At 42.7% G+C, this 14,499-nt stretch overlaps 1 long non-coding RNA gene across 1 annotated transcript in view; it reads right to left on the bottom strand.

Moving 5' to 3' along the window:
* Positions 1-11,287, bottom strand: part of LOC109145611 — a 31,218-nt gene extending 19,931 nt beyond the window's left edge. Inside the window, exon 1 of the long non-coding RNA XR_002047085.3 lies at positions 11,175-11,287. This is a non-coding gene — a long non-coding RNA (uncharacterized LOC109145611). The remainder of the gene's footprint in view (positions 1-11,174) is intronic.
* Between the last annotated feature and the right edge of the window lie 3,212 nt (positions 11,288-14,499).

Raw genomic sequence — 14,499 nt, 5'->3', positions numbered from 1 at the left:
ACCAGACAGTACAAGCAGGCTTGGAAAGAGATTGAAAAATATAGCCTTTAGACTTTTGGGAAAAGATTCATTGAGTTTTGACAGCACAGAGAGATAATACAAACAGCCCAGAGGTCTGACTTATGGCCAAAATTAAATGAATATGATGTTGTTTGTCTGGTCAGCACCTGAGAACCAGTCTGGCCTGATCCCAGGTGAGTCAGAGCCAGTGAGAACAGAGGATATTCCCCCAGGTCTCAGGCTGAGATGCTCCCTTGACCATCTGTGGCCAACTGCAGTGCCATGATGAGGGCTGCCTGGATGTCAGCAGGGCCACCCCCAGGCCCTGGGCCATGCCAGTCTGACCACACACAACCCCAGGGAGAGCAAGGAGAACCTGGGTTTCCTCCTCATATCCACCCCATCCTTTTTCCACAGGATCATGTTTTAACTTTGTTTTACCATAGGCCTGGAACAGTGCAGGCAGTGTTTAGATGGGGAAATGCAGCACTAATTCTGTAATAGTTTGCAGGGCATAGATGGCCTCTTATATGCTTTTTTGTCAAAAAAATGATAATATTATTTCTTCCCATTAAAAGTTTCAATGGAGTGTTTTAATATTTTGTAGCAATTCTCCCAAAAAAAAGTTTTTTCTATGTGCTCTCTGCAAAGCTGCATGTGACCCCTGTTAAGAAAACAGACACCTCATCACATGTCCCTCTTCCACCATGAACAAAGGGCCAACAAGTACAATGTGTTCTCATCTCCTCTATATTGAGATTCCATTGAAGCAGAATATATCCAAAATAAGTGCTAGGTCCAAAACTTACAAAGAAGACACATTTGAGGCAGCTTGCAATTGCAAGCAGATTTTCTGAAGAATAAGCATGCATTCTGGTGATGCTGCAGCAGCCAACCCCCACAGCGTGAGACAGATTTCTTCACTTGTCCTGTCCTGAGCTGGAAATGTCTCACCCAGGCTTCCACCAATCCTAAACCCTTGCAGCTCTGAGCACTTAGAGAGGATATCTAGTACTCTTACCCCATTTTCTCTTGGTGTCAGGATGCCCATGGACCAGTCAAAAAGAGTCAGGGCAGCTTGTGTTGGTCTTAGGCAGCTCTTCCGCTGAAGAAATGGCATTTTATGGGCCTTCAAGTGTTGGTTGGGTATGAGAATTCATATTTGATAAAGAAAAATCTCAGGAAAACATGGAAACAGCTTCCTTTTTTTAAAATGTAAAATTAGGTGCATTATAACTGGAAAATTCACCAGACCTACCGCTTCCATTTGAACGAGCAGCATTATGGAGACCAAAATGGCTCCTCTGCTCTCCAGTTGGAAGAAAAGTTTGTAAAAAACCTTTTTTTAATGCTGTTAAACCACCCATCCATCAGTTCTATTTACCTCTAAAGCCCACTAATCATATAATTCCTCTCAGCCTGCTCCCATATTACAGAAACAATGGTCCAGAACCAAATTATGGAGCAGTAATTTAACCCCAGCTCTTGGATGCTGCACACGAGCAGCGCAAAGAGCCGCAATCGCTGCCGTGACTGAGCTGCATCTGGGCTGGGGCTCTGCCCTGTCCTGCACACAGAGACACTCATCAGGCACTCAGGAGCTCATCTGGTTTTTTTCAGCCTGCTTGTCCTTGTTTTCCACTGAATATTGCACATGAAAGAATGGAAGTGTGGGCAAGCACTAGCAGAAGCTGCCCAGGGAAGGGATCAAGTCACCATCCCTGGAGGCATTTAAAAGATGTGCAGATGTGGCTCTTGGGGACATGGCTTGGCAGTGGCCTTGGTAGTGCTGGGGTAATGGTTGGAATCGATGATGGTGGTCTTCTTCAACCTAAAGATTCCGTGACTCTTAGCTTTGGTGACAAGGAGAGTCCATGGGGTTAGGAGCAAAAGTGCTTGGTCCATGAAAGAAGCAAAGCCTGACCAGAGCATTTCCCCACCAGACACATCAAAGTTCCAAGAGCTGAAGAGCCAGCATGTGTTATTAATGCCATTTTAATGCAATTTCAAGGGCACTAAAATCCACTGGCTTAAAAACAGAGCTTATATCCACAGATAAAATCAGCAGAACACAGGCACACGTTAAAAGTGTGGGGTTGCTTTTAAAAGCTTTGGAGGAAATATCCTAAATAGTTGTGTGAGACTTAGGGCAGCAGTAACTAAGGATGAATGGGGTTACAGGTGATGTTACAGAGGACAGAGGCAGGAGTTGATGTTCATAGAGCAGTCTGGTGCCAGAGCTTTAAATTTGGAGCAGTTGTGGGGAAATTATTCCGAACAGAAGTGGTGGAGACCAGCAAAGGCTGTTGTCATTGAGGTGAGAGAAAAACAGGCATGGGATGGGAGTATGTGGTAGCTACCAGCTAGGAACCAAGCTGGAGGATCCACATGTGATCAGAGAGACATGCTCAAAAAAGACATGGCACAAGGTTATACAGGTCAAAATGGCAGCGAGAAAATGGCAAATGCGGGGAAAACTGAAGAATTGGAAAAAAAAAAGAGCAACACTAGAGGAGATACATGTACACACATGTTGTGAATAAACACACAAAAATGTATCGGCAGTGTTTGTTATATACACTGCTTTCTTAGGGAAAGCTCCTTGGAGAACCATCTGTTGCCTCAGCTCCGATGGTGATCGGCCTGAGATCTCATCAGTGGCAATAAATCCACCCTCATGCACATCCAGCCTTGTCACTGAGCAGAGGATTATGGTGACTAATGGCTCTCAGGATAGCATCCAGCTCCAAGTGGACAGGTAGTTTGTTTTCTGCATTAGATCTGTGGCTCTCTAGAAAAACAGTTTTGAAGCACACATTTTCCATACAACACAGATAATTCAACATCTTTTGTTCTGAAGTATTCCAGAAAATTTCACAGCTTTTATAAATTCAGTGCACTGAATGTGGTTAAGTTACACTGTGGCAAATCCACAGTTACTCCGTTGATTTTGGTAAAATTAAACACATCTGCAGCATGTACACACACTCTGTAGCTTTTATGCTTTTCACTGCAGAGTAATGTGAGGGTTTTGCACATAGTTTCTTTCAGGGAATTCCTAATCATGCCATAAATCTTTCTCATAAACGTCTATATGGTGGACCAACTCCACAGCTACTTGATATACATGCCAACATCCATGCTGAATTTTTCTGAGAAATATGCACAGAGGTTTTGTTAGTAAAATATTACAGGAACAACTCAGCCCAGGTACTTGAGGAGTTTACTAAGATCACATAAAATGTATTTTGTTTCCTTCAAACACACAAGACCTGATCTGTAGCCAGCTATGTCCATCGGATTTTTTGCCATGGGCTGTCCCCAGCACAGAAGCTGGACAAGACATTGACCTCAGCAGTAAAACTGGCTGAAGATCCTCTTCTCCCTCTGAATGTCTTTTTATTTCTATTTATTCCCATCTTCACACTTCCACTCGTGACCCCATCACTTCTGGGTAAATATCTGTGGCTTGGGAGCAATTCCCTCTGAAGAGGTTTTGGCTGCTGGAGCTGGCCCTGGGAGGGAGCACGGCTGGAATTTCAGCCGTGTGGGATGGTTATTGAAGCCTCTGCACAACACCTGCCCCACAAAGGTCACATCTGAGCAGCCTGGTGCCCTTCCTCTGGTAGGAGCCGGGGAAAAGAGAGGCAGGGGTGAACGCAAAGCCGGCAGGAAAAGGGGTCTGTCCGAAGGGAATTGCTGGTGGATGCCGGGTGGGGAGGGGAGCCTGCCGGTCACCGTCCCCTGGCTGAGGACACCAGATGCACGACTGCCAGGAGCCTATTAAATATTGAAGAGCCAGCATTCAGCAGGCAGGGGAAAAGCAACATATTGACTCATTTAGTCACTCCAAGGCGAAAGGTTTTGTGCTATGTCTCGCGAAAAGCAATGCCCTTTTCCCTGCTCCGGTTTGCAGCAAAGGAAAGCGGCAGAAGGAGGCTCCAGCGGGAGCCCGGAGCCAGGAGAGCCCCGTGCGGGTATCGATCCTCCTGTGCTGGGTGTCACTGGCGCTCCCAGCTCCTCACAGATTGCTTTTGGCAGCTCCGCTGATGCCGAGTGCTCGCTGCATGCAAACAAAAGCTCTGACATTCACTCGGGGGCTGTACAGGAGCTGTTAACACCACAATATCTGCATGGCAAACACGGCCTGTGGATACCTTTCGGCTTCTCTCCCTCTCCGTAGGACGCTGTGGAGAGCAAGGATATTTCTCAAGGAGAAACTGCATCCCACAATTCTGCTTTATCCCCTTGGATTCCTAAGGAAATCTTTGCTGTGATTAGACCTTGGGAAGGTTCACGACCTATTGTGTGAGGAATGTTTTATTCCAAGCCATTCCGTTCAATCAAGAAGCTTTTCATTTTGCTACAACTAACGTATTTAATTGCTGTCTGGGCAGTAAGTGAATTCTAAAATATAATTATAATATGCTGGTAACAAAAGCTGAAGCTGTTATCAAATTTCACCACTTAACAATCGTCAGTTTTGCAGAGGTGCAATAAATAATAAGTGCTGTTTTACTGGATATGTTTTGTTCTTAACACTAGCAGACTAATTTCTTTTTTAACAAAAACCAGAATTTAATTGAAACCATACTCCAGCTTATACTTAAACACACAGGTTTTCCCCCTTGGTTCCAAACTTTACATTTACAAAATATTTCCTTCTTTTTCAATACCTACACTCTCACATTCACACATGGTGGTTTCTTGTGCACCTACATGATAGATTTTTTTTTCACCAAACTTTTGTGCGCTACCTTGTACCCTTCAGTAAAAAACATTTTCTATCCTCTTGGGGTTTTTTTTTCTGCCCATGAGTAACAATAATCAACAACCTCTGTGCCTGGGTCAGGGCACTTTGAAACTGCAGTTCAAAAGCTCCCTGTTTTCCTTAGGTGTCCTTTTGCCCTTTTGAAATGACTCTCAAATTTTTAACTTTTTTTGCTTTCTGCAGAAAGGAAAAACCTGAACTTCTTCACTTAACTCTGCTAAAAGTACTTCCAATATGGATAGATAACCTCTGTGGCAGTGAAGTTTGATTACTTCCCATAACCATTTTCATTTCTGAGAAGGTCAGACCTAAGACCCAGCTAACGTAGCCATGATCCGGGTGTTAAGGGGAGCCCATCACCAAGTACAAGGCCAGGCTGGATGGGGCTCTGAGCAACCTGCTCTAGTGGAAGGTGTTCATGCCCATGGCAGGGTGTAGGAACAAGATAAAGTCCCTTCCAACCCAAACCTTTCCATGCATCTGGCACCCCCACCTTTGCCTCCCTCTCTACTCCTCTTCCACCTGTCCAAGACTGGTGTGGCACACACCCACCAATCTTCAAAGAAAGGAGAAATCATTTTTGCACTGAATAGAGCAGACATCCTGCTGCAAAGACCACATTTGCCAGCTGACCTGGCTCCCCTCTATTCCCTTTATGATGATCCTTTTACAGTGGGTCAGAAAATAATTCTCTCCAATTCCGGCTTTAAACATCTGACTTGTCTCTGTGCAGGAGACTCCCTGCAGGGACCCACCAGGGAGGAATTTCTGTGCACTGAAATTGCACAGAATTTCACAGCAGCCAGCAGCAGGGACATCAACAACCAGCCCACAGCCCACACGTTTGATTGAAAGCTGTGACCTGTTTGCTAAGGCCACAGCAATTTCAATTTTAATTAATCTCTGCACTTTCTGCGACCAACAGGTAACTTATTTCACTTATTGACAGAATTAACCAGTTCTCACTCCCATCATAAACCCCAACAACAACCCCCTTCCCACCACCTGATTTAGAGGCAGGACGCATAAGGAGGGTAGGAAATGGGTACCTTAATCACTCCTCCTTCACAAGCTTGTAGCTCCTGGTTTTACATACTAACAACTTCCAGACTGGTCCCTTTCCAATACTGAGTGAAGATTGAGTGTTATAAATCCTTTGTCATCTCTCCAATTCATGCTTTCAGCCATCAAAATACAGAAGGCTATTGGAGACATTTTGTGGGCACGCAGTCCAGCTCACACTAAAATAAATTAGAATTTTCCAGTCAGTTCTAATGGAGGTTGGATCAGACCTCCCAGAGTGTAAAATTTACAATTTTCACACTCAGATGGTTCCAAAATAGAGGATTTGCTTCTGCTTTGGAAAACGATACAGCCATAGACCAGAAATATGAAATTATTATGTAGATAGTCAGATATGGGACTCTGGCAGTTGAATAAAAATCCTCTTCAAAGTTTTGCACATCTTTCAGTAAAAATAGCTGAATAAGCCACTAATGTAATATCTGCTGGAACATTTCAGGGAAAATAACTTTTTTGAGGGGGTCATAGTTAATAAACAAACCAAAGCAGGTAACACTATTATTGCTCTTTTCTGCCATGATCTGGACTGCTTTTTGTCTTCCCTCCAAATGGATCTCAATATTTCTGCTTTGATGATTGTGAATCAGAGTTGTATCCTGGAGAGAAACAGTTCCTGGCTGTCCATCCCCCTCAGCAGGGAAGAGTTGCCAGAGATAACACATTATCTTGTTCTCCACAGGTGGGCAAGGGACTCCAGTTCTGGGCTGGGCTTCCCCATGCAAAGAGGGTGAAGGAGGTGCTGGGAACTCGGGAGCTGGTGCCAAGCACACCAGGACCTTTCTTGGGTCTTCCTCTTCTCTCTCTTCCTGGGGCCACCCAGTTATTCCTTCTTAGACCTGGTTCACTTTCACAAATATTTAAGCTGTCTGAGTGGCTCTTGCACCAACAGAGAGCACACGTGGTCCTCGGAGCCAGCTGCCCTCCAGCAAGGCATGGAAGTAGCTGTGACCTAGGAAAGGATTAGTGGGATGGCATGAAGAGGAGAACATCAAGCGTTCCATTACAAGGCTGATTAGAGTTTCCTAACAAAAGCAAAAGTTCCTTAATCATTCTTCAAGGTTAAGAGGTTCGCGCTGTATTCCCGTGTGCCCTGACCTTCTCTAGTTAGCACGCTGTCGGTATTCCACTTCTGAAATATGAATAAGCTATTCATTATCATCACAGCCATTATTCTTCTGCAAGCCACCACGAAGGAAAAAAGTTGCTTCTTTTCACAGGAGACAAGGTCAATCTACTCTATCAGTCGACTAAGCCTGAATAATGTATAAACTGTTTCTCACAGGAGGCTCTCACAGCTGAGCAGGAGATAAGCAATGCATATCCATAAGGATGGACAGCCAGGAAAGATAATCTCCTGTTTGGAAATATTTTTACTGTGAGGTATTTGCTACATCTGCTACAGCATCATCTAAACGAGCGCGCCTTTGCAAATAGAAACCCAATTCTGTTATCTCTTTACTAGAACTCCCTCTCTTTAATAAGGTGGGAGCTGTGGTGCAGTTCGTACCTGACGGTGAAGATAGAGGAAGGGGGATTTCAGAGCAGGAAATATTTATTTTATTATTCTTGTGGTTGGTATCAGCAATATCTGCATTCAGTGCCCAGGTGTAGTCAGGTGAAGCTTGTAGGGAGAGGTAAAAACTTTCATTATGCCAGCTAAAACAGTTTTAAAAAAACCCAAACTTCTGGACCCTTCTGGAGATTAGAAAAAATGGCCCAATTTTGTTGATGTTTCTCTTTAGTCCTGAGGAAGGGTTTGTGTGCCAAAAAGATTCCCTGGTTTTTGCAGCTGTATAACTTCACTCAAAATACTCTCTCACCTCTCCTTTCAAACTGCTACAATATATCCCTAGGGTATCATGACACAACAACATTACTGTTAATTACATTAACTCATCTCACATAATGAGAATTAATGAGAGTTCTGCCATTGTGAAAACAGTCAAGAGTGCAGTACAGCACTAAGGACATTCTTAGCATTTTTCTACTTGTTTGATGCTATTTCTATAACATTTATTAACTTAATTGTGGGACACACGGATGGAGCACACACACACAGACACACAGAGAGAGATATCACTTTTCTCTGCCTCTGGTGATGAAGTTACAACTTCATACAATATGAATATGTGAAGTACAAGGATTGCAGTTTCAAGGGGTTCATTTTCTTCCTGTTTTCTCTGTTTCTCTGCCTAAAACCCTGATACAAACTTAAACTTGTTTGATTTTGACAGAGATATATTGCCATAAAGCCCCAATCCATTACAAATGGAAATCAAGGTCAAGGCTGAGTTGACTGAATTACTTAATTCCTCAGTGATTAGGAATGAGTGTATAAAAGTCTGCTGCCACCAGAAATGCTGGTGTCCTCTGCAGTTTGCGATGATGAGTTTGAGGTCAGCAGAAGGTAAAGTCCTTGAAGGCCATACAACTGTAAACCCACTTGAAGGACTTGTTTAAATCTTGCCTGAAATTCCACTGTTATCCGTATCCTTATCCGACAGCTTACACTCCGTCTAAGTGCTACCCCTAAAACCGTGAGGAGTGATTTCACAGGCGCTTGTGTAAATGATGAAAAATTGTAATTACTGCCCCCATGGATGATAATAACAAATCAAAGTTTTTTCTTTGAGTGCTTTAGGTCAGATTTGCTAACTCTCCATTTAACAACTTTCACAGCAACGCTGCTCACTCCTTCCTAGAAGAGGGAGGGCTGCGGGACGTGTGCCAAAGCAACAAGAGCATCCTGTTTCCACAGTCTTATTCATTTCAGGTTATTCCTGCACTAATAATGAAACTGCCGGGGAAAAAAAAGTCTAAAAGAAGCAAAGTGATTATGGAATATCTGTGGTAGCAGAGACAGGACAACCAGAGGGAGATTGACACGGTCAAAAATAGGGTAGAACCAGTTCTTTAAGGTTTGCCTAGGAAGTTGCTCCAAAAGGGATGCTGCTTTCTGCAGTGCAAATATCTGAGATTACAAAGTCCTGGCTTACCCTGAGGGAGGAGATGAAGACTGCTTTCCTGATAAGTCAGTTGACACTATTTAAGCAGCACAATCAAGGGATTTAACCTTGACGTAGGTTATATGAAATAAAATGTTATTTTATATCCACCTATATATTACATCCATCACTTTTCATATGGATACATTTCTTACTAACTGTATTAGTAGAAACTTAAGACAATAACTTTAATTTTTAGAAGTTGAGTAAAACAAATTACTTTCTCCAGGCCCATGGGAAAGCTGAAAAATATTTTTTAGCTCAGCTGAACTATGTTTTAACAAAAGATTTTTAATTTTGTCCATAGCAGAACAAGTTCTTCAGACAGTTTTTATAAGGGTGTGCATAAGAACACTTATGGCAAATATGTTGTATTATATTATCAGCCATGTATATGTGGGCTGCAAAGGATAAGTCAATAGTTATGTTGGGTACTTCCATGGTCTGGATGTTCAAACATCCTGATCAAGGAACTTGCTAAATGACCTCATGCTCTTGTAATCCTGAAGGTCTTTTCCACAGAAAACAAATGTCCTCAGTTGGAGGAGACTAGAGCTGGGTGGTGAGTCTGGACAGAGTCAGAAGTCAGACACACTGCAGTTTTACTGTACAACTTGGAAATCGTTATTTTCTATTTTTCACTGGAAAAAATGCACCTTTTTTTTCCTTATCAACTCTGCCTGTTTGGATAATTATATTCTAAATGAAAAAGAGGATTAGTGCTTTGATCAGCTGTCATTTTATCCCTACCTACAGCATCTCAAGCACTGTTATCTTCTAAATCTTACAGGAGTTTTCAGTGACTTGAAGTGACTCAATAAATTCTTGAGGAGGCGTCAGACCATGCAGAAGGTTTCAATACACTGATTTTTATTTATTATGTGCTCGAGTGGTTTCTGAACAGAGAGAAAGCCATGCATGGCTACGTAAGAACTGAAGCACACGATAAGGAGAGCAGATGTTTCTGTGACCAGGGCTCAGAGCCCTAATTGCCAGCTGGCATGTTTTTCCTTAATCTGTTGGAGATATTGACTTGCCAGGCTCAAATGTAGAGTTCCTCAGAACCCTGGGAATATTGGGTGTGTAGCTCATCGCTTCCTATGGAGTGAAACGCTAATTATAAATGGCATTCCTCATTATCCGTGCAACGCGGCTGGTTTAAATGCTCGCTAATCTGAGACCCCAAATCCAGACTCAGGAATGACAATATCCAGGTTTTCCTCCACTACTGCTATCTGGAGATAGCTTCCAGAGGTTAAATCACCTAGATATTAGAGGCAGCAGCACTATCTCTTTTCTGGTCAAGAAAGAGCTTGAAAGGCTGTGGCAGTTCCTTGGCTGACCTGACACTGCTGTACAAACCAGATTTATATATGCCAGCATCCCCAGCAGTTTGCTATGGATGCAAAAATGACATTACTGCTTTGGATATAAATTCCTCTGGGTTTCAAAGTAACAGAAACCTGAGAATGGGATCTGTACAAAACTGAAGCACAGAAAAGTCTGAGGAAAATGTTTAAATGCACAGTAGCCTGACTAGAGCAAACAAAATATTACCCAGCAGCCAGCAGCTGAGATAGGAGCAGAAATTGTGAGAGCCACTACTGAGGGTGAGATCCTGCACAAAGTAACTAAGGCTTTTAGTGCAGGATTAGCAAGCCAGCTTCTTCCTAACATTTATTATAAATACATGGCTGGGTCTTTATTGCTACAAATTATATGCTTAGAGACATTAGACAGCAGTCTGTAATCTGGAACAAAACATAATGTGGAAAAGGACATGCAAAAACACTGTAAGTAGCTGCATGCCAATTTATAGATGTTAACAAGCCTGAAAAATTGCAGCTCTATGCATCATCCTATACACAGGTGTATTGGAATAATTTACTCTCCAAAAAACAACAGAAATCCAGTCACATCATTTCCCCTCCCCCTCATATCTATATCATAACAAAATATTAGTGAAGAATTCACAAAGGTTAATTGGAGATGCCCAGCACATCTTCAGGGAAGGCGGCCAACAGCAATTTCAATTAATTTTTCAGAAACAGACATTTTATGACAGATTTCTCAGGTCCAGCAGGGAATTTCTGTACAAAAAGAACACCAAACCAGACTAGGTATCTATCAGGACCTGCAGGCTGCCCTAAGTCAGGCAGAGAAGTGCCTTGGGCACTCACTTGATTAGCAGTGAAATGAGGGGATTTTATGGGGTGAGTTCCTCTTTTGCTTAGAGAATCCCAAGCTGGGCTGGAACCCAGTCAGCTGTCCGAATTTGTGTTTTTATAAAAAGCCAGTGGAAAACCCACACTCACCTCCTTGCCCTTCTTGCCCTGATTCCTTCTCCAGCTCTCCCATGACTACCTTGCTGGTCAGGCTGTGGGCTGTTTCTTTTACACCTATTGAATATTTAACCATTTTAGCAAAGCTCCAGCAAGACTCAAAGATGGAAAGCAAGAGACTGGCCCCGAGGGCCAGCAATTAGAGCACTCGTCTGGTATGGCAGAAAGGAGATCATTGTTTCTAGCCCAGGGAATATCTAATAATAGTTTATAAAGCAGAGCATTGATCCCAGCTTGGAGTGTGAGAGTCGATGATCCAGATGTGAGACTTCATAATCCAATAGACACAACATTCTTATTTCTAAAACTGAAGCAGTGCCCAACCTCAGCTTTATTTCAGTCTCTTTATCCTCTTGCATGACTGGTTCTGTGGGAGGTAATTGAAGAGCCAGCCATGGCATTGTATAAAAGCACCTGGAAATCCATACAGCCACCAGCACGTATGGCTTCACAGAGCTCAGCCCTTCTCTGGAGCACATTTGTCACACTTAACTGGGAGAGATAAATTTTATTACTTGTGTCAGTTTTTTCACAGAAACCAGGAGGTTTTTTAAACAGTAGTCTGCATTTATAATCTTCAGGAAATGGCCAGCTAAGCATTTATGGATGATCATCCTGGCATGCCACATTACTACATGAAGTAGCCTGGGTGCCATTTATACCTCATACCACTCCATCCTTTCTTTGCTATATCTTTAACCCGATGAAAAAGAAATTTCTGTTGATTGACAAAACTTAGCTGATGCTCTAACCTGAAATTCAACATCCTGTACAAATATTTCATTGATCTGAAAACTCATCTTACAGCACTTTTTATTTTATCACTCGGTACTATTATTCTTGTTTCACTGCTTGTGTGTTTCCTTCCTGAGTGTTGTGCTCTTTATTTCTATATAGCTTGTGTCATTCAAGTAATACAGGAAAGGGAATAACAATTAAAATTTACAGAAAGAAGTAATAGAAATGGATTGGTCCTAACAGAGAAATCCTGACAGTCCCAATAACTCTCAGGTTTCCTGCAGGGTACACTGCAGGAAAAGTGAAATGCTCGATGAAGGGGAATAAATGAGTTTGTCTTGGCACTGCACAACTCCATGAGTCACCTTTTCGAAGAAAAAGAAGCAAAACTTTTAGTGCACTTAACAACACAAGTGACTGATCCTTGTACTGTATATAGAAACGAATTGGGGACATAAAAATAGCATTTCCTCTTTCATTTCCTCCACCTTCTGCTACCTGTGGAGCCTTGTCAAGGCAGCCAGTGACTTTCTTCATTTCAAGGAACATATGATTCCAGTCTCTGAGTGTGTTTATGGAATACTTTCATTTTTGGAGCATCTTTTCTGAGAGTTGTAGCTCTTCTCTGGACTGAATCTAAATTTTGGTCCTTCTGTTACTTTTCATTTCTGCAATCATAGAACAGAATCATAGACCCCAGAACAATTTGGGTTGGAAAGGACCGTAAACACCGTCTTGTTCCAAACCCCCTGCCATGGGCAGGGACACCTTCCACTAGACCGGGTTGCTCCAAGCCCCCTCCAACCTGGCTTTGAACACTTCCAGGGATGGGTCATCCTCAGTTTTCCTTGGTGAGCTGTGGTGAGCCAGGGCCTCACCACCCTCACGGGAAATATTTTCTCCTACCCCCTGTCCTATGACTACATGACCTTGTGAACTGTCCCTCCACCCACTGTGCCCTTCACACCCACTACAGAGGTCCTGAGTCTCATCCTTGGTCTTCACCTTTGTTGCTTTATCCTCAACAGTTGCTTTATTCTGGGTTTTGTGGACAGACTGTATATCTCCCTCACATTCATTTACCAGCCTGCCTCAGTTCTTTCACCTGTAGCATCCCTGTGACTTCCCACTCTTCTCTATTCCAGCTGGGTGAAAACACAGATGTCTGCAAGTCCTGGCCTGAGCTCTGTTTTGGGAGACTCCTCCTCAACTCTTTAACACTAGCTGGAAGACTGGATTCTCCATAAATCTGGCAGCTCCTTGCCTTTTCACAAGGAGGTATTTCAAAAGTGGGAAGATTTGCCAGGCACAGATGAAAACTGAGGGTGTGATGGCACTGAGTATGGTGCTAGAGCCACTCAAAGGAGAAGTGCAAGGACTGGTCAGACCTCCTGAGCCCAGAAACACTGTTGGGAGGGATACAGGAATCAATGGATCACAAAGCTGGGCATTGCCTAGAACAATGTTTAAAACAAGGTAAGTTAAAAACAAATATAAGGAAATAAAACAACATAAGTAACATTTAATGAGAATATGTCTGACTCTTCTGATACCGTTCTTTCATTTCATTTCATTTTATGGAAAACTCCACAAAATGAGGCTCATCAGCAAAAGTAGAACTTTGCACTACTTCTGGATGAGTATTTGAAATCATAAGTAATTTCAAAAAGGAGGGTTGAAATCCACTCTCGATTCAGTTTGTCATTGAAGAATACACTGGAGATTCAAATCTCAGCTGGTCTCACCCATTGAGCCTACAATTTAGGTGAACCAAGCTGAATCTGGCATTCTTGGAATGACTATATTGTCAAACTAAATGCTTTCATGTTGTGTTTGCAGTGTAAATATTAAAAAAAACCAAAACAACAAACCATAAAACAACAAACAACCCAAACCCAACCGTCAGAATGTTTCCAACCCCCTTTGCTGAAGAAACACAAACACAGAATGGGCACAGAAACATGCAGATCAAAGAAAATGCATGTATTCATCTATTTCCCATCAGCTACATGCGCTCATCCTGGAGTATTGGGCAGGAAACATGGTGTGGGTTTGTTGTTTTTTTAAATTTTCTTAATTTCACATTTTGTATTATTTTACTTCCAAAAGCATCCTGTGAAGAAGTGAGAGTGGCAGAAGGAGAGCTTGAAAGTGAGTAAGAAAGTTCCTTTGTGATTAATGCAGGGATTTGCCTTAAGACACAGGAAGCCCAATTTGAAGCCCACCTTCCAAATCAGACAGAGCATGGATGGGAAGTTATCTGGGCTGGGGGAACAGGTGTGATTCCTAGAGGTTTCTTATCAGATTTTCTTCCCAATGTGCTTCTCCTTTCTCTGTCTCCTCCACTGCTATCAAAACCCTGTGATGCTGTATTTCAGCAGAGCCCTACAGGATTAAGGGAAAATGGACTTGACTCCTCACACCAACAGGGAATGCAATTACAGGGGCAGGCCCAGGATTGGTTGTGAGCAGATTCCATCAAAGATGTGGACAGTGAAGAGAAATGCATGAGCTATGAGAGCCTCTGCAAGCTCAGAAATAACAAAAATACAAAGATCTA

This window comes from Corvus cornix, chromosome 4 (assembly GCF_000738735.6).
Source record: "Corvus cornix cornix isolate S_Up_H32 chromosome 4, ASM73873v5, whole genome shotgun sequence".
Lineage (NCBI taxonomy): Eukaryota > Metazoa > Chordata > Aves > Passeriformes > Corvidae > Corvus > Corvus cornix.
The sequence above is the reverse complement of the archived record's forward strand: the minus strand, read 5'-3'. Positions and strand labels throughout refer to the sequence as shown.